Genomic DNA, 19,174 nt, shown 5'->3' with positions numbered 1-19,174 from the left:
CAGAAAGAGGCAGGTTTCGGATGTCAGGCTAAGAAGTTTGAACTTTCTGGAGGTGAAGAGAAATGAAGAGGAGTAAGCAAGACCCACACACAGTAGCTTGTGCGAAGTAAAAGACTGGTATGAAGTTGACTTTATTACGCCATGACGTTAACATGTCTGTTTTCCTTACTCATTTCATCTGTGGAGCTTGGAATGTGAATACAACATTGGCAACCTCTCAGGGACAGAGTGAAACACAAATGCACCAAGGATGGGGACATAAATTCATAGTTTTTCAGGAAAGCCACTTTTCAGTGCATTCTAGTATAGTTACTCTATAAGCCAGTAACTCCATGATTGGAGGTCTAGCTTTGGGTGTAATCAGAGACGCATGTGAAGATACAGGTAGAAGAAATCTATTTCATTGCTTTTTTTAACAGTAAGAAATTAGAAACAACCCTTAAGTTCCCATAATAGAGAAATGGTAAAATTGATAGATCAATGTAATGGAATGTTAAATAGTTTTTTAAATGATATTTCAAAGAATTAATACAGTAAAATGTTCAGTGGAAAAAAGTGTGTGCAATGAGCCTGTATTACGTGTCTTTTTCATAATGAAAATAGCTTCATTTTTTTCTTATTAGTATAGCATAGTCATTGAAAAACTTTGGTAATACATGAATGTATGAAGAAGAAATTGAAAAATCACCCATCATCTCACCAACAGAGATAACCAATAATACTCTTTTCTGTATGTATTTACAGATATTTCTCTATTAATATGTAGATATTATATATATAATATATGCAGTTTTATAAAAGTGATAATTCTTTACATGTGCTCTTTTATTTTGTGATAATTGTATATTCATGTGCAGTTGTAATAAATAATAAGGGATCACACGTTCCCTTTACCCAGCTCCCCCCAATGGTAACATCCTGTGAAACTCAAGTACAGTGTCACAATCAGGATATTGACATTGATACAAAACATTTACATCACCGTAAGGATCTTCCATGTTTGTCTTTTATAGCTACACTAACTTTCCTCCTACCTGTTTCCTCTTTAACCTCTGCAATTACCAATCTGTTCTCTATTTCTATAATTTTGTCATTTCAAAAATATTAGATAAATGGAATCATACAGTATGTAACCCTGTAGGAGTGGCTCTTTTCACTTGCCATAGTTCTCTGGGGATCTATTCAGGTTGTTGTGTATATCAATGGCTATTCCTTTTTATAACTGAATAGTATTCCATCCTATGAATGTGCTACACTATATGTAACCATTCACCCGTGAAGGGCATTGGGGTTGTTTCCAGTTTGGGTCATTATGAATAAAACTACATGTGTTAAGTTTTTGTGTGAATGTAAGTCTTTATTTCTCTGGACTAAATGCCCAGGAGTACAGTTGCTAGATTGTTTGGTAATTGCATGTTTTGTTTTTTAAGAAACTGCCAAATTGTTTTCCTAAGTGGCTGTACCATTTTACATTCTCACTAGCAATGTGTATGTGATGTAGGTTCTTGCATCCTTGCCAGCATTTGATGTTGTCACTATTTTAAAAAATTTTAACCATTCTAATAGGTGTGTAGTGACATCTCACTGTAGTTTTAGTATGCACTGCCCTAATGGCTAGTAATATTGAACATCTTTTCATGTGCTTATTTGCCATCTGAATGTCTTCTTTGTGAAATGTCTGTTCATGTCTTTTACCCATTTTCGAATTGGATTGTTTGAGGGTTTTTTTTTACTGTTGAGTTTTGAGATTTCTTTATTCTAGATAGCAATCCTTAGGCAAATATTTTCTCCCAGTCTATAGCCTGTCTTTTCATTTTCTTATCAAAGTCTTTCACAGAGCAAAAGTTTCTAATTTTGGTGAAGTCCAATTTATTAATATTTTTTAATGGATCATGTCTTTGGGTTAAGTCTTTGTCTAGTCCCAGATGCCAAAGGTTTTCTCCTGGGTCTTTTTAACTTTCCTTAAAAGTTTTTATAGTTTTATGTTTTACGTTTGAGTTCATGATCTATTTTGAGTTAGTCTTTATATAAGCTGTGAGACTTATGTCAAGATTCTTCTGTGTTTGTTTTGGCTTATGAATGTCTAATTTTTCTAGCACCATTTATTGAAAAGACCATCTTTTCTTCCATTGAATTGCTTTTGCACCTTTGTCAAAAATATGTTGGGCATATTTGTGTGGGTGTATTTCTGGATTCTCTGTTCTGTTCCACTGAATAGACTCCATTGGTATCCATCAATACAAGCCTTGATTACTTTTATCTATAAATCCACTTTTTATAGGATTCATTTTCATGCACTAATACAGCTCTGTATCATTTTTGTTAGCTGTTGTATGTTTATATTGATACCATACAACTTATTAACTAATTCTTTGTTGTATGTTTAAGTTTTTAATAGTTTTCCTATTATAAATGATAATAGAAGGGCTCGAAGATATATTCTTGTATATATCTTTTTGCCCTTTACCAATTAATTTCTCATAATAAGTTACTAAAAATGGATTGCTAGGTCAGTAGCTTGGTATGGACAGTGTTAAAGTTTTGTTTTTCATGTCTAAGACTTTAAGTCATCTGGAATTTATTTTCGTATATGGTGTCAGGTAGAAATCCAGGTTTATGTTTTCCTTATGCTAAGCCAGTTACCTCAGTAGCGTTCATTGGATATGATGCTGACCCGATCGTATATAAAGTTTATATATATATGCTTGAATTTATTTCTGGTCTCTGTATTCCTTTGATCTATTTATTCCTTTGACTACACTTTCCTGTTTCAGTTACCAACACTTTATAAGAAGACTTTTGGGGGATTAAGGGGTAAAGCAAGTTTGTTCTTATTTTTCTGTTTTCTTCATAGTTTTATTTTGTCAAGTTCCATGAAAACCCCTATAGGGATTTCTTGAAGTGTATTGAATTTATAGGTCATCAGATAAATTTGACACTTTGGAGATAAGTATTTGCATTCATGAACCTAGGATATCGTTCCATTGTTTTCAGATCTTCAGTACTGTCTTAAAAATTTCTCCTTAAAGCTTTGTACATTTTTTTGCTTGATGTATATTTTGGTATCTTGTAGTTTTGGTTACTATTATGAATTAACTTTTTTTTTAAAAGTTATACTCGTCTTATTTTGTGAAGGTTTCTCATTCTTTGTCTTTCATGACACTATATAAAAAATAAACTTTACGTTTTAGAGCAGTCGAAAGGTCACAGAAAAATTGAGCAGAAAGTACACAGAGTTCCCATATCCCTCCTGCCCCAACATGCACAGCCCGCTTACTGCCATCATCTCAGAGGGGTACATTTGTTATAATCATTAACCTACATTGACACATCAGTATCACCCACAGTCCATAGTTTACTTTAGGGTTCACTCTTGGTATTGTACATTTTATGGGTTTGGACTAATGTATAATGACATGTATTTATCATTATAGTGTCACACAGAATAATTTCACTGCCCTAAAAATCCCCTCTCCTCTACCTGTTGGTGCCTCTCTACTCTCATCCCCTGGCAATCACTCATCTTGTTACTGTCTCCATAGTTTTTGCCTTTTCCAGAATGTCATGTGGTTGGAATCATACAGTATGTAGCCTTTTCAGATTGGCTTTCTTCACCCAGTAATAGGCATTTAAGGTTCATCCATGTCTTTTAATGGCTTGATAGATCATTTCTTTTTAGCACTGAATAATATTTCATTGTCTGGATGTACCACAGTTTATGTATTTGTTCACCTCCTGAAGGACATCTTCCAAGTTTTGGCAATTATGACTAAAGCTGCTATAAACATCTGTGTGCAGGTTTCAACTACACACCCACGAACACATAGTTTTCAACTACTTTGGGTAAATAGCAAGGAGTGTGATTTCTGGATCGTATGGTAAGAGTATGTTGAGTTTTGTAAGAGGTTGCCAAACTATCTTCTAAAGTGGCTCTACTATTCTGCATTCCCACCAGCAGTGAATGAGCGTTCCTGTTGCTCCATATCTTCACCAGTGTTTGTTGTTGTCAGTGTTGCACATTTTGTTGTTTTACTTTGCATTTTCTTGATGACATATGCTATGGAACATCTTTTCATGTGTTTTTTTTTATTATCTTTATATCTTCTTTGGTGAGGTGTCTATTAAGGTCTTTGACCTATTTTTTAGTCAGGTTGCTTGTTTTCTTACTGCTGTTGAGTTTTGAGAATTCATTGTATATTTTAGATAACAGTCCTTTTTTCAGATGTATTTTGCAAATGTTTTCTCCCAGTCTGTGGCTTGTGTTCTCATTCTCTTCACATTGCCTTTGAAAGAGCAGAGTTTTTTATTTTAATGAAGTCAAGCTTACCTTTCTTCTTTCTTTCTTTGATCCTGCCTTTGATGTTATAGCTAAAAGTTCATACCATACCTAAGGTCATCTAGGTTTTCTTCTATTACATTGTAGAAGTTGTATAGTTTTGCATTACATTAAGTCTGTGATCCATTTTGAGTTAATTTTTGTGAAAAGTGTAAGGTCTGTGTCTAGGTTCTTTTTATTGTGTGTGTGGATGTCCAGTTGTTCAGCACCGTTTGTTGAAAAGACTATCCTTGTTCCATTTTATTGCCTTTGCTTGTTTTTTAAAGATCACTTGACTATATTTGTATGGGTTTATTTCTGGGCTCTGTATTCTGTTCCATTGACCTATTTGTCTATTCTTTCATCAGTACCACACTGTCTATATTACTGTAACTTTATAGTAAGTGTTGTTGTTGGGTAATGTCAGTCCTCCAACTTTTTCTCCTTCAACATTGTGTTGGCTATTCTGGGTCTTTTCCCTCTCCATATATAGTTTTGAATCAGTTTGTTGATCCACATCTATTATCTTTTCTAATTGGTTACTTTTGCTGTATGAGAACTCATGCTATTGTGGCTAGCAAAAGTGTTGAACTCAAATGAATTCCAATAGCTTGTTTTAAAATTATCTTGGGTTTTCTCTATGGGCAAATACAGCGTCTGTCAATTATGACTATTTTATCTCTATCTTACCAATCCATATAACTCCTTTTTTTCCCTCATAGTATTTCATGAGCTAGGGTCCTATGATGTAAGTTGAATAATAAAAAGATAGTTGGCATTCTTATTTTGTCCCTGACAAAACTGAATATGTTTTCTGATTAGAAAAGTAGTATAAGCAAAGAAGATAGTTTTAGAGAAAAACAGACTTTTCTGTCATACATTCCCCAAACCACAACAAGTTTGGGAAACAATCTAGGGGCCAAAATAACCAACAAGGTGATATTACAATATTCAGAGAATTCAAATATGGAAATAAGGAGATAATCTACCTGATTCGCCCTACGCTCTCACTGTTTGAGTTGGCATTGAGAGTGGATGAAAAATAAGTGGCAAAGTATGAGAGCCCAAGTCATAGGTTATTGCCTTCATTCCTTTATCAAGTTCTAACTGAGCCAGGTACACTGTAAGGCATGAGGGTACAATGGTGAGCAAGGACAAATATGGCTCTTGCTATTTTTAAACCACAATGTGTGTTTCATAAATAAAAAACATTAAGTCAATAGCTGTCTGAAAAAGGAACATGGATTACTGAGTAGTTAGGAGGTGATAAAATGAAGAACTATTAAGCACAGCCTTAATTAAACAGAATTTTAGCTGTAGAATGGTACTGCCTATGAGCTATGCTCATTGCTGTTCTTTAAAACTATTTTGAGTTTTTTTTTTTTTTTAAGGAAGAAGAAAAAGAAGCTGGTATACTTCTAATAAAAAAAAGTATTAAAATGACAGTTGGCACCTCTGGGGCTTGACAGAAGGAATTGATTACCCTAATATCTGTCTTGCAGTAAAACTGTTAATTAGGGCTCAGGTGGTCATGCCAGATTTATGTCTCACTGTGAAGGGTTATTAAAACAAGAATTAGTATAAAGAAAAAGTTTTTGGTTTCAGCTCACCGTACAAACAGAAATAAAAGTAACTGTCAATCAATAGATTATATAAATGATTCAAGGCTCTAGCTTAGTAAAAAATCCATTTTGTTGTAATTTTCTAAGAGGCCATTAGGATGTACCTTTAGTTTTCTCCTCTAAGTGCTAACCTTAGTGAATGTGAATAGCATTTTAAGGCTTCACAAGATTTTAAAAAAATTAGCACAGATATCTTTACACTTCTTTCTTTTTCGTTGAATTGCTTATTCTACTGCTAATTGTTCACCAGTTAGAGGCTCGGGAGATACGTTTCTTCCCCTTTTCAAGGGAATCCACAGCCAAAGCACGTTTAGCTCTCATTATCTTTAGATCATATGAAATTTGTGCCATGGTGGGCTTCTATTTCTGGAAAGCCAGAAATCTCATATTGGTAAACCCTCTTGGCAGTTTTTATATTTCACTCTCTCTGCCTAGCCCATATCTAGTTAAGTGTTGTAAAACTAAGTAGCAAGGATATTAATGTTTGGGAAAGAAAGAAGGGGTTCTAGGCTCTGTTTATACCATTAAATGTCATTGTGACTCTTGTAAAGTGATTCCAGTTTGTATCGTGAGGGGGTAGGTGTAGAATGTGGGAACCTTAGAGTTTCCTTCCAGCTCCAGTGTTTAATTATAACAATGAGTATTTTCATTAATTTCCTTCATTATCCTTAATGGAGTCACAACCTTGGGAATATTTTATATTCAGGACTCTTTTAGGTACAAGTGAGAGATAAAGAAGCTGAAAACCACCAAGGGAATTTACTGGCTCAGGGGATCTGTGGAGTTAATCAGTCTCAGCAGAGAGAACCTCTTTCTGGTAGGTCCAACAGAAGTCTTGGCGGGGACCTCGCTGGAAGGGTGGAATGCCCATCTCTGTGGCAGTGGACACATGGTTGGAGGGCAGGATAGAGAGGTTAAGTCAGCCTCCCACGAGACCCACGGACTGAGGCTGGGGCAGGTGTGCCTCTCCAGAGAAAACCAGCAGAAGAGGGAATGGCTACTGGGCAGGGTGCTCACCGCAGGGGGAATTGTTTGTACTGTCCCAATCTCACGGTTAGAGGTGAATTGTCGCGCCAGAGAGCACACAGGCTAGAAAGGCTGCAGCCAGAACGCAAGCCCAGGCTTTCCAGCACCCAGTCTCTGGTTTTCCCAACTACACAATGTCCCCTCCCTTGTTAGGAATATTTTGGATTATGGACAGTAAAGATGTGGTTTGTGAAAAGGAAAAGAATAGAGTGAAAACTGACATTTTTCAAGTAGTGGATAGCAGCAGTTTTTTTTCTTCTTTCTCAACTCATCCAGGGATTCAGGTTACAGTGTTATTTTTGTGCCAAGATTTATTATTTCTTTGGGATATTAAAAGATATATAACATAAAATTGTATAAAATGGTTTCACCTGTTGTGTTTAGTTTTAGATTTTTAAGAAACTTTCCTATTTTTAATAGACCAGAAAGGATGAGAGGGAAGCCATTGTTTTACATTCGTGTTAAATTGTTTCTCCTAGCCTTAGAAATCCTCTTGTTTGTTTAATCATCTTTGAATCCTATGCTGAAGCTTAAATAGGCATTTGAATGGGTATGTGATTTCTACAGTCTGGTTATTACTATTTGCTATACACTAAACTGTGTGTGTGTAAAACATTCAAGCAGGCGACCCCTGGATCTGGTAATCATGGTGGACCCATCAGACAAGCTGAGGGCCTTTTATCACCCTGAGAGCCTGGCTAAATTCCCAGCTTTGAAGATCTCCTGTTGGTAACAATCACTGGTCACCAATAACACGTTGTAGGAACTTTAGCAGTTTTAGGCTCCCGCCCTTCTTTAGGCCCCCTGTCTGTGGGATTGGGGGGAAGTCAATGTTGACAGGAAGCTCTGCAGTGAGGCTTGAGGTCTGACACAACTGAAGAGACGCATTCTCCTTCAGGGCAGAAGCTTCCCAAAGAAAAGCCATCCCTGTCGCTTTGTCATGAGAAATGAAATAGATTGACTGATTATTTTTAACAGCAGAGACAGGCTTTTCCTTTTGCACATTTAGAAGAAAAAAATAACCATTAAGCCTATGGAATTGCTCCAACTTTTATGGTCCTCTAACTTTTTACTTTTTATTTTTAGTTGATAGATTCTTCTTTTAATGTAGTGCAGTGTTTGACTTTATCTTTAATCCTCTCATGAACACATTGCTCATATATAGGAGAATGCACAATAAAATGGGATTTTAGAGTATAGATGGCAATAATAAAATTAAGGGGCAGCAAAGACAGGCTTACGTGCTGGTACGTTTATTGCTATCTCAAACTCCTTCTACCTTTCTGGTTGCCTGTGATTAACTTGTTATTGAAAAAATTTAAATGCTCGTAAAAGTAAAAGCTGCAGTAGTCTTCTCTTGAATAGTTTTTTTCATCTAACCTCTAATAATGAATGTTCAAGCTAGAAAATACTAGTTTATAATGGCAGATGTCTGTTAGCTGTATTTTAAGCAATTACAATATTATGCTTAATTTTTAGTGATATTTTCAATCACTTAAAATTTTCCTAGTCTTTCCCAGCCTGTCCATATAGGGCACACCTTGTCCTCTCAGAATTGACATTTCCACACGGTTTGTGTTGTGTCCTTTCCTTCTCCTTTGCCGCCTCCCGGATGCTGTGCTGGCAGTGGCCATCACTCTCCTTCCTGGTCAGCAGAGACCCACACTGGTTGTCTTGTTAGCCCCACTAACAAATGTGCTATTTAGCATTTGTCAACCAAGAGGAAAGAAGTAGCATGTGTTTTCCCCTAAAATAATCAGCACAGCATTCTGGTCTTCCTGATTGATTGATGATCTACGATGTTTTCCCAAGAAGAGAGAGCTTTGCCTAACACCACGCTGATTGCTGAAGTTTGCAAAATCTACCCCCGTCTTTGGTGCTATAATAACTCCTTGTTCTGACATTTCCAGAGACTGTTGTGCTTGCTGACGGATTTTGTACATTCACATCCCATCTCCATCAGTGCATATTCTTACCGAACAGTGATCAATTCAGCGGTTGACAAGTTGTATCTTCCTTTTTTATTTAATGGCATAAAACCATAATAAGAGTCTTGAGACAGTAACTCTCAAGGCAGTGCAAAGTTAAAGGTTACTTGAAAATGTAAAAATCTTACAATCCAGAAAATAATAACAGCGGTAAAACCCAGGAACAACTGAAAATGCACGAAGCAGATGCTTTGTAAATTTTTCCTAACTCTCCCACTGGGATACCAAGAAAATTGCCTTTAAAAAAAAAAATCCCATGACGCTGTCTTTTGTAATTAGAGCTATTAAGTCGAAATGATAAATCACCATTCAGTGACATACAATAAAAGAAAATAGCCCTTTGCCCTCCTTTCTCCTGAATAACAAGAGATCTGAGAGTATCCAGCATAGGAAGTTGGACTCCTTTAACCCTGAGGGTTGCTTAGAATTTAGGAAATTACAAAGCAAGGCAAGATGATTTTGCTTTTCATCCTTCTACATGGTCATGTCCATTAAGAGAGTAAAAATGGAACTGATTTGCCAAGGAGGTGAATAATTATAATAACCACAGCAGAGTGTACTCGGGAATGCAGGGTTTAGAAGCCTCTGTTTTAAAAAAAAAAATGCACTGCAGGGGCACTTCAGTGGCGGTAGGTAATGTTTATAAGGCTCCGCAGACAAAGGTATTTATCACTCTAAATGGGAGCTTGTTCGTGTTTTCGGGAATCAGATACTGGGAAGGAGAACTGAGCACTGACACCGCTGAGCCTCGTGTGGTCCAGGACAGTGATTTTACGTCATTCAGATTCCTACCTGTTATGGCCTGTGTTTTCTAAATGCGGCCAACCCTTGGGAAACGGTTTTCTGAGGTTTGGAGCAGAAAGATGGGTGGAAGGTGGGTGAGAGGAATGAAAGGGAGACTCAAGTTTTCGATTCGAGTGTAGAAAAAATGGCTGCTAGCACTGCAGCTCCTGGGAACATGTTTTCTGTGAGGAAACTAGATGAGTATAATGAGTGTACCCCGTGCATAAATTCAATATTAGTTCTACACCCAAGGTCAAAAGAAAGTTAATGACCATTTGCACACCAGAGATCTGAGACCCACGTTTTCTTTCTTTCTCATAATGACAAAAAGGAGAGCAATTTATATTTAAATTGCTTTAAATTTCAAAGCATAAACACAGAAGTCTCCCTGGTACACTGTTTTCACCAGTGAAACTTCCTGGCAGGGCTCGACTTTCATAAAAAACGTAGTCCCATCCTACGGCAGTTCCCCAGTGTGGACCGTTTTTTGTTTTCTGTGCAACAGCCCTGTTCCCACCCTGCTGGGTTAGTGACACCAAATCAGAGCCCAGCAATGCAATCAGGGCCACTTTCTTTAATGATTTAGGTTTTGGATTTGTTGAGCTAATTAGCTGACTGAGGCAACTAATGGGTGTCTTTAATACACTGTTGACGGGGTAGCTTCTTCAGAGCCTGCCAGCTCCTTTGTTCTTGGTCTTCTGGGGTTTGGGAGCTGCTTCCCAGAAGAACATGTGATACATGCCACCCTGCATCTGGAGGCCAGCCTGAGAGGCTAGTATGCTAATTATGAAATGCCCCAAAAGGACGAGCATCCACTTAAAACCCTGTATCTGACTAATGCTGTGGGCTCGAATAAAGGTTTACATTGATGGGGGGTGGGGTGCATGGGTGAGGGCAGGGAGGGGGATTGACCTGTGATCCATTTTTACAATTTATAATGTTATGACTGCTTCTCTGTATACCCCTAGGGTACCAAATAAAAGCAGTCTGTAGATATTTTAAAATATTAAATATTAGAATAGTTAAGGAAATATTAAAAGAAAAAGATGATCAGATAATTAAATGGAAAGCTATGGCTAATGGCTAAAATGATCTCTTAGGAACTAAAATATTCCTTAAGAAGAGAAATCCTTGATATATGCTGTTTTTATAAAGTTTATAAAGTTATGAAATTCTGTGGTCGGGTGAACACAGTCTGCTACCAAATCTGGCAGGCCTGGGCATGTAGTCAGGAAATCTTTTGATTCTTACACTGGCCAGTGTTCACTCTGGCAAGTCACTGGCTTCCCTCAGCTTCAGTTTCCATTTTTTATAAAAGGAAACGTTAGGCTTGGTTGATGCTAGGGGCCGTGCTCGTCCTGGAGGTCAGGTCCTAAGTACCAAGTACTGGGCAGCTTTACTTCTCTTAAGCATACATTGCTGTCTATTTAGTAAGAATGTAAGAATAACAACTGCTGATAACTTAATTTCTTTTCCAAACATTTTTTTATTCTTAGACTTTTTCCTTAGTGAAGATCTACACAAGGTCCTCGTTCTACCCCCCCCCCCCCCATTCAGGGAATATTCTTTGCTGTCATTTGTATTGACAAGTAAGAGCTATCAAGGGAAATCTTTGTCTTGGCCACATAACCCAGGTATTGTCCATCATTCGTCACATTAAAAGACTAATTGTATAAACAGCCATGAAAATGGAGCTGTTCTCAGTAAAACTGAAAATGACACAGGCACAGCGTGTACAAATGTAAGTTAAATAACGTGCTATAGTATGTAGCGCAAAGCACGCAATTTGATTCAGCTGAATCCTACCAGAAAAAGTGATGCCTTGAGGGCAAAAAGTGAAATTTACTTAACGTACTATTCTTTCCATTTATGTGACCCATAAATACTTAACATTTGAGAATTTCTTACTAAGGCATTGTCTTTGTAAGTGGCTAGATAATTGTGGTTCTAGCTACTTGCGATTTTCAGATAGTTACAAAAATACTGCATTTTTAATACTGCAGTGATTGAAATCTGTTTTTGGAATGAGATTGGTGATAGAAATTTTGACCCTGGAGACAATGAAGGCTTATATTGTACAACTTCAGCTTCAGCATATACATTTTGACATAAGTCTTTTTGTTGGAGATGAGGAAACAGAGATGGATAGATATTTTAAAGAATAATCCTAGGTTTCCTTCTGACCAGTTGCATCAGAAATCCTCGTTAACTAAATGAAATTTTGTTTTTCTAAAGCAGGGCTCCTCAAATTTAATTTGCCTAGCAGTTACCTGCAGCACTTGTTAATACTGCTAATTCCTGCCCTGTCAGCACGCCTCCCCCACTGCAATTAAGTTTGGATGGAGACCCTGGTATCTGAATTTTAACCACTCTTCACTCCTAGGTGATTTAGATGCCGTGTTTTGACAAACACGTTCCGAAGTCTGTGTGATCTGCAGTCTCAGAGAGCGAGTTGGTGTTTTATGAAGGGTGTTGGTCCCATGAACCAAGCATGGTAGAGGGAATCAAAATGTTACTTATGCTTTTGCTACTAACTCATTTATTGGACACCTGCCCAACTTTTTAGTCTTTCTTGACCTGAATGGAAATTTTGTCATGGGAATGGTAACAGAATTAAAAACTCTCATGGCACTGGCAGTAAAACCTTTGTAAATGAAGAGAATTATTACCAAGCTTTATTTGGTGGGCAGACTCAGGAATAAGCAAACATTCTCACTGAAGTTTCTATATGAAACTTACCAGGAAGACATTTGTGCGGGGGTGGGGTGTTCCACTAGTTTAAAGAGGAAGTGAATTTAACCTTGGCTTTAAATAAGCACACCTGAACCAAAGCCATATCTCATAAATTCTCCAAGTTGACAGAACTAAAGAGATTGTCTGGTTCTCCTTTTGCCAAAAAGGGGCTAACTTCTGTCTATTAAAAATGCAAACATTTAATAGAAACAAAGCATTTGCTTTAAGACCTATTAAAATTAATGGAGGAAGTTTACACCTTATCATGTTATTGTTTTCTAGTAGAAAAATGACTGTGAGAAATTTGGGATTAATGTTATTTTTTTTTTTCAGTAAACATTTGATCTTTTTATTTTAAGATGTGTTCTAGGTATTCCATGTATAGGCATGTGGAGATAACAAGAAGGATACTGTATAATTAGTAGCTCTTTAAATTTTACAATATGTTTTCATTGGTGTTATGGAATTAGAACCTAAATCCAGAAATTAATAAGCTATTTAAGATTTTCTTCCTCAGTGATAGCTGTTATAGTGAGATTGTTATCTTTTTACCCTTCGGAACAGATGGAAGTTTTTAGAGATGTTGCCCATTATCTTCCATTCTAACTGCAATAGAGAGAAAAGCATGACAAATAGAATTGCCATCTTAGTTTTTTATGTTCCTATTTTCTTCATTTTGATTTTTAGTTTTGTTTTCATGTGTTTAAAAGGCCCATTTCTATATCATAGTTCTGAAGGTAGAGTTAAGTAAAGGTTCTTTTCCTCTGTCTGAGGGGGACCTTATAGAGCAAACACAAATTTATCATATATTAGTAACAAAACAAACTTCCACCTTCAGGTGGGGGGCATTAGGGGAGATTGGAGATTTTCCGTAGGCCATGGTTGGGAACCCCTCTTGCTGACAGTGGAGGTGGGTTGGTGGGCATTGTCCCAAGCAGCCTGTAGGCCTTGGGGAGTGTCTGTCTACCTTATCTGGTCAGGGAAGGAGCAGATTCCATCATCTGGTCTCATGGCATTAGAGTAGCACACCTAGGCTGTAGGCTTGGACACTGGGCACCTTGGACCCTTTGGTCCTCTCAGAGTCATCACTGAAACTACAGGTGTGGAATTCAGGCTTATCATTTGTACCTAAATCCAAGTTGTTGAAGCTGCTTCATTTTACTAGTAACATTAGGCCTAAATGAATCAAATAATTTCAGGGTTAGTCTTGTAACCAAATGGACAGTCTAGTAGTTTTATCAATTTTATATGAAAAGTCAAAATACATATACTTTTATTTGAGAGGAAATATGTCTGGCTTAGTGCCTTCATCATGGATGTGAAAAGTAGTTTGGGCTGATAACCAATGCTGTGTCAAAACTTTTTTCTTTCCACATATATCCTGGCTTGATTTTCTTATCTGGTAATCTTATGCAATTATTTTATTTTATGAGCCATTGGAGCATTTACACTAATACTCAAAAATGGTAATGTAACAGTTTGTCAGAGTTATTCACTGCACTGAAATATAGGTGGGAAATGCTTTGTTCTTCATTTTCAACAACTATGCTATATGGTCCTATCTACTGCCAGTGAGCAATATTTCAGCTGTTTCTGATTTGAACTTTTTTTTGTGGTAAATGGTCTGTTCAGGATGTTGGTCCTGCCTGGACCTAGTTTAAATCTCCTCTCTTGGACCACTTGATTTCTGGCATGTGAGGGTGGTTGGAGCCCCATGGTGCCCCTGGGCTCCTCTGGTCTCTGCAGAGGTGCCCATGCCAGTGGCTGCTGCCTTGTGGGATTTGCAGCAGCAGTCAGGGGCCCATCTTGGCTGGGTCAGTGTCTGGACCTTCCTGGCTCTTCGGCTCCATATTGCCTCTTGCTGGAACTTTAATCCCCACTGCTTCCCTGCTACATGCTCCAACCAGCCCCTGGCCCTTTTTTTTTTAAAATTTATTTATTTATTTATTTATTTATTTATTTATTTATTTATTTATTTATTTATTTATTTATGGCTGTGTTGGGTCTTCGTTTCTGTGTGAGGGCTTTCTCTAGTTGTGGCAAGCGGGGGCCACTCTTCATCGCGGTGCGCGGGCCTCTCACTGTCGCGGCCTCTCTTGTTGCGGAGCACAGGCTCCAGGTGCGCAAGCTCAGTAATTGTGGCTCACGGGCCCAGCTGCTCCGCGGCATGTGGGATCCTCCCAGACCAGGCCTCGAACCCGTGTCCCCTGCATTGGCAGGCAGATTCTCAACCACTGCGCCACCAGCGAAGCCCCCCTGGCCCTTTCTGAGGGCAGCCTCCATCACAGGCCTCTGTTCCCCAGGCCATGGAGACACTTCTGAGTCCTTGCAGACTTCCCAGTCAGGGAAAGAAGAGCAACTCAGAAAAGTAAGCTCTGCCCCTTGTTTGCCCCTAGCCTTACGATGCTCACGGCTGATCCACTGTGTGTTTGCTGGCCCCCGCGTGGGGCTGGGGTGGACATCAAGGCAGTCTCCCCTGTGTGCCACGGCCCTGTCAGTGTGTAAACCAGCGCCCGCGGTCAGTGTCCCTTCAACCACCTACTGACCTCAGCCTCAGAGCCCAAGCCCACCTGGGGGAATCAGGACTGCTGCTCTGACCTTCTGTCTCTGCTACCTCTTTCCCCTGCCCCAGCCCACGGTCCACTTGCAGCAACACGAGGACAGCCTTGAGCTTTTCTAGCCCATTACTTCCTGACTGTCCCCTTGAGGGGAACAAACCTGTGGCTTAGCCATCCCAGGAGAAAAGAGATCTGTCATCTGAGACTTCTAGAGTTGGTTCTTGATGTGCAAAGGAAGGTGATATTCTCTACAGATTTTGCCCTTTCAAGTCTGTTGTCTTGCTGCACAATTCTACCTTGGGTGTCAGAATACAGATGTTATTGGCTTCATTTTTTTTTTATATTCAAGTTTTTTATTTTTTATAATTTATTTTTTATTGAAGTATAGTTGAATTACACTGTTGTGTTAATTACTGCTGTACAACAGAGTGACTCAGTTATACATATATACATATTCTTTTTCATATTCTTTTCCATTGTGGTTTATCACAGGATACTGAATATAGTTCCCTGTGCTATACAGTAGGACCTTGTTGTTTATCCATATTGGCTTCATTTTTATGCTCCTTATCTCCCGCTCTACCCCAGCCTTAGGTGGGTCTGATTAGGAAAAAGTTTCCATCCTACGATAAAAATTCAAAAGAAAAAAGCGCATTACACGTTTTGTACCGTAAGTAGTAGCTACCCTTGATTAAGCCCTTGACCTCCATCCTTTCTTCCCCACACCCACCCTGTGGGCTCATGGTTATTATAATCCTCTTTTGCAAGTAATGAGGTTGAAGGTTGGTGAGTTGATATCACTTGACAAAGGTCGTATACTAGAAATAGCTTAGGAATGATGCTGTATTTTTTCCCAACTGTGTAATAAAAGGAAATTTCTTTAAATTTTAGCGGGATAGATTTCAATGAAGGTTAAGGAAAATTTTCAAATCTTCTTTCCTGGCCTCCTCTTGGCCTGTCTGCTCCCCACCGCGCCTCCCCCCCCCCCCCCCACTGATTGATTGATTGATTGATCGATTGTACTGTTTGGTGTCTTTGCTTGTATTTGCAAACACAAGGACTCTTAGGGGATTCTTGGTGGTTCCTCTGTATGTTTTAGAATTTCACTGTGATGTCAAGGGAAGCTTCAGCAGTATAATTGCTGACCTTTCAGGAACAACAATAACAAAAAGAATGAGCATCATATGAGTAGCACAAAGTTGTAATAAATGTTATTTTTGAAATGTAGGTTTCTTGTCTACTGTAAAACCTTAGTTAACAAGAGTGTCCATGTAGATCTGACCTGTTGTGTTTTCTGGTTTACAGTCCCTGAGGCAGAATTTCTTAGCTGTGAAAAGGAAATTAAGACACTCAGGTTCAGTTCTGGCTTAGTCCCTTACTGTGAAGTAGTGGCTTCCAGACGCTCATTTTCTTATTCTGTGAAATGGAGCAAAGGGCACCTGCGTCTGGGGCTCTTGGGGGTGGGAGAGAGTTAGATGGCCTAAAGCATGAAGCTTCTCACTGGCACGTAGTTAGGCTTAGAAATAATTTTCTTTTACTCCCTGAGATAAATCTTTTAAAATTTTAATTGCTGAGCGAAACTGTACAGAGTAGTGGAGTACACTAGGATCTTTGTTAATGAATGAATATCTTGCAGTGTCGGAGCATCATTGATGCTCATATCTTTCATCATGTGATCAGCCTGAACCTGTCCTGTCACCAGAACACAGTCCTTGAAAGGCACTTAAAAAACGAAAACCTTTCTGTCTCCGGAGAAAAATGTTGAAGAAAATTTTTGCTAAGGTCAATTCGATTGTTTTTCATTGAGGTTTTCTTTTAGTTGGATTGTATACAAGCCCTCTTTTCATTAGAAGGAAACTTGTTCATTTCTGGTACATTTCCTCTTAAGAAGGGCAAGGGAACAGGCTGCTGGGCTCAGGTGCTGATGAGCTCTTTATTACTCTTGCCAATGGAGCAAATATTTATGTTCTAATTAAAGGATACACTTTGCTCTGGTGCCGTTATCATTTTTCTCTGTTGAATAACTTTTCCGTTGGCTGGACATGTATTAAATGTTACTCCAAAAAAAAACACCTAATAGGTAAAAACCTGTGAAGAAGTGGAGGAAAGGAAGTTTGGAGGGCCGCCTCAACTACAAGACAAAGGCCTAAGAGTTGAAATGGAATCCTCTGTGCCTGAGGGCAGGGATAAATCATGCCGTCAGTCAGGCGGCAGGGAAGCAACCAGAGTCCCTCTCAGTGGCTTGAGGTGCCTCCAGCCAAGTGTGAGGAGTGTGGAGCGTCTGATGGGGGAGACGGCAGTGATTCTAGCCTCCACACTCTCGATTGATGATGATGTCTGGGTGCTGAGAATTTCCAGAATTATCAGCACACCTATATTCACGTGTTAGTAAAAAGTAATACATTTCTTTTACGCAGCAAACATTTATCATCTGCTCTGTACAAATCCGTGGGTTGGGAGGCATGGCTAGAGTTGGAGGGGAGGGGATGTGTAGGAGAGCTTAAAAATAAATATGTCATTATGGCTCTAATTTTCAAAGAGACTGAAGTCCTAGTAGGAAATTCAAGTCAATTCTTGCTTAGACTGTTTGTAATAAACATCTCATTTTCATTGTTTTCTTACTCCGGTTCAATACGTTTTCAAACAATTTAAATCTTCATAGCATATTGGAGCAGATAAAGAGTCAGATCTGGGTACTTAACTGTCTCCTCCCCTGACTGCCTGTGTACTTCTGGGCAAGCTATTTAGCATCTCTCAGCCTCAGTTTTCTCATCTGTAAAATGAGGATAATCATAATAGCACTTGGAATCTGATTAAGGAGAAGGCCTACCATATATCTACCCTGTACCATCACTGGGATAACAGACGTATTATCTCATTTAACTCAGATTTCTATATGAAATGAATTGAATAACTGTTAAAATGTAAATGGATTCTGCCTTGGCCTCGGCATTTGATCATGTCTGCTAGAAATGTGTTTGTGCTCCTTGCTGGGTCTGAGTATCACTGATGAGGACCCTGTCAGTGAACATAAACACATTGCTGGGCTTCCCTGGTGGCGCAGTGGTTGAGAATCTGCCTGCCAATGCAGGGGACACGGGTTCGAGCCCTGGTCTGGGAAGATCCCACATGCCACGGAGCAACTGGGCCCGTGAGCCACAATTACTGAGCCTGCGCGTCTGGAGCCTGTGCTCCGCAACAAGAGAGGCCGCGATGGTGAGAGGCCCGCGCACCGCGATGAAGAGTGGTCCCCACTTGCCGCAACTAGAGAAAGCCCTCGCACAGAAACGAAGACTCAACACAGTCATAAATAAATAAATAAATAAATAAAAAAGAACGTGAATTTCAAAAAAAAAAAAAACAAAAAAAAAACACATTGCTGAAGGCACACCAAGGCAGCCCAGCAACCTGTAGATGTACTCGCTTTCGGTTGGTAATTAGTGATCATTGTGAAACCAAGTCTCGCATGGGGTGTGGCCGGATTTGGGCAGCAGGATTTTATCCATGTACACAGTTTTCCTCTCTCCTTACTAAGTGTGTTGGCAAAATTATGTGTGGGAAAAATTAAGAATTAAGAGTGTCCAAAAAAATGACCAAATGAGACAGTTCAAAAGAAGTAAATTGCTAAATTCCGGGAAGTGGTATTCACCTTTTATTAAGAGAAACTAAGGTTCTCATGAGCCCTACTGAGTAGATATTTAACAAATGTTGGCCTAAAGAAGTATTTTTTTTTTTAATTAATTAATTTATTTATTTATTATTTTTAGCTGTGTTGGGTCTTCGTTTCTGTGTGAGGGCTTTCTCTAGTTGCGGCGAGCGGGGGCCACTCTTCATTGCGGTGCGTGGGCCTCTCACTATCGCGGCCTCTCTTGTTGCGGAGCACAGGCTCCAGACGCGCAGGCTCAGTAGTTGTGGCTCACGGGCCCAGTTGCTCCACGGCATGTGGGATCTTCCCAGACCAGGGCTCGAACCCATGTCCCCTGCATTGGCAGGCAGACTCTCAACCACTGCGCCACCAGGGAAGCCCCGGCCTAAAGAAGTATTAAAGGGGCTTCCCTGGTGGCGCAGTGGTTGAGAATCCGCCTGCCAGTGCAGGGGACACGGGTTCGAGCCCTGGTCCGGGAGGATCCCACATGCTGTGAAGCAACT

General features: G+C 39.2%; 1 protein-coding gene across 1 annotated transcript in view; it reads left to right on the top strand.

Moving 5' to 3' along the window:
• The window catches only part of RAPGEF5 (Rap guanine nucleotide exchange factor 5), a 179,668-nt gene that overhangs the window by 42,105 nt on the left and 118,389 nt on the right, over positions 1-19,174 (top strand). The gene's annotated exons all lie outside the window — the stretch shown is intronic.

Source organism: Balaenoptera acutorostrata, chromosome 7 (genome assembly GCF_949987535.1).
Source record: "Balaenoptera acutorostrata chromosome 7, mBalAcu1.1, whole genome shotgun sequence".
NCBI classification, from domain to species: Eukaryota; Metazoa; Chordata; class Mammalia; order Artiodactyla; family Balaenopteridae; genus Balaenoptera; species Balaenoptera acutorostrata.
This window is presented reverse-complemented; position numbering and strand designations above follow the sequence as displayed.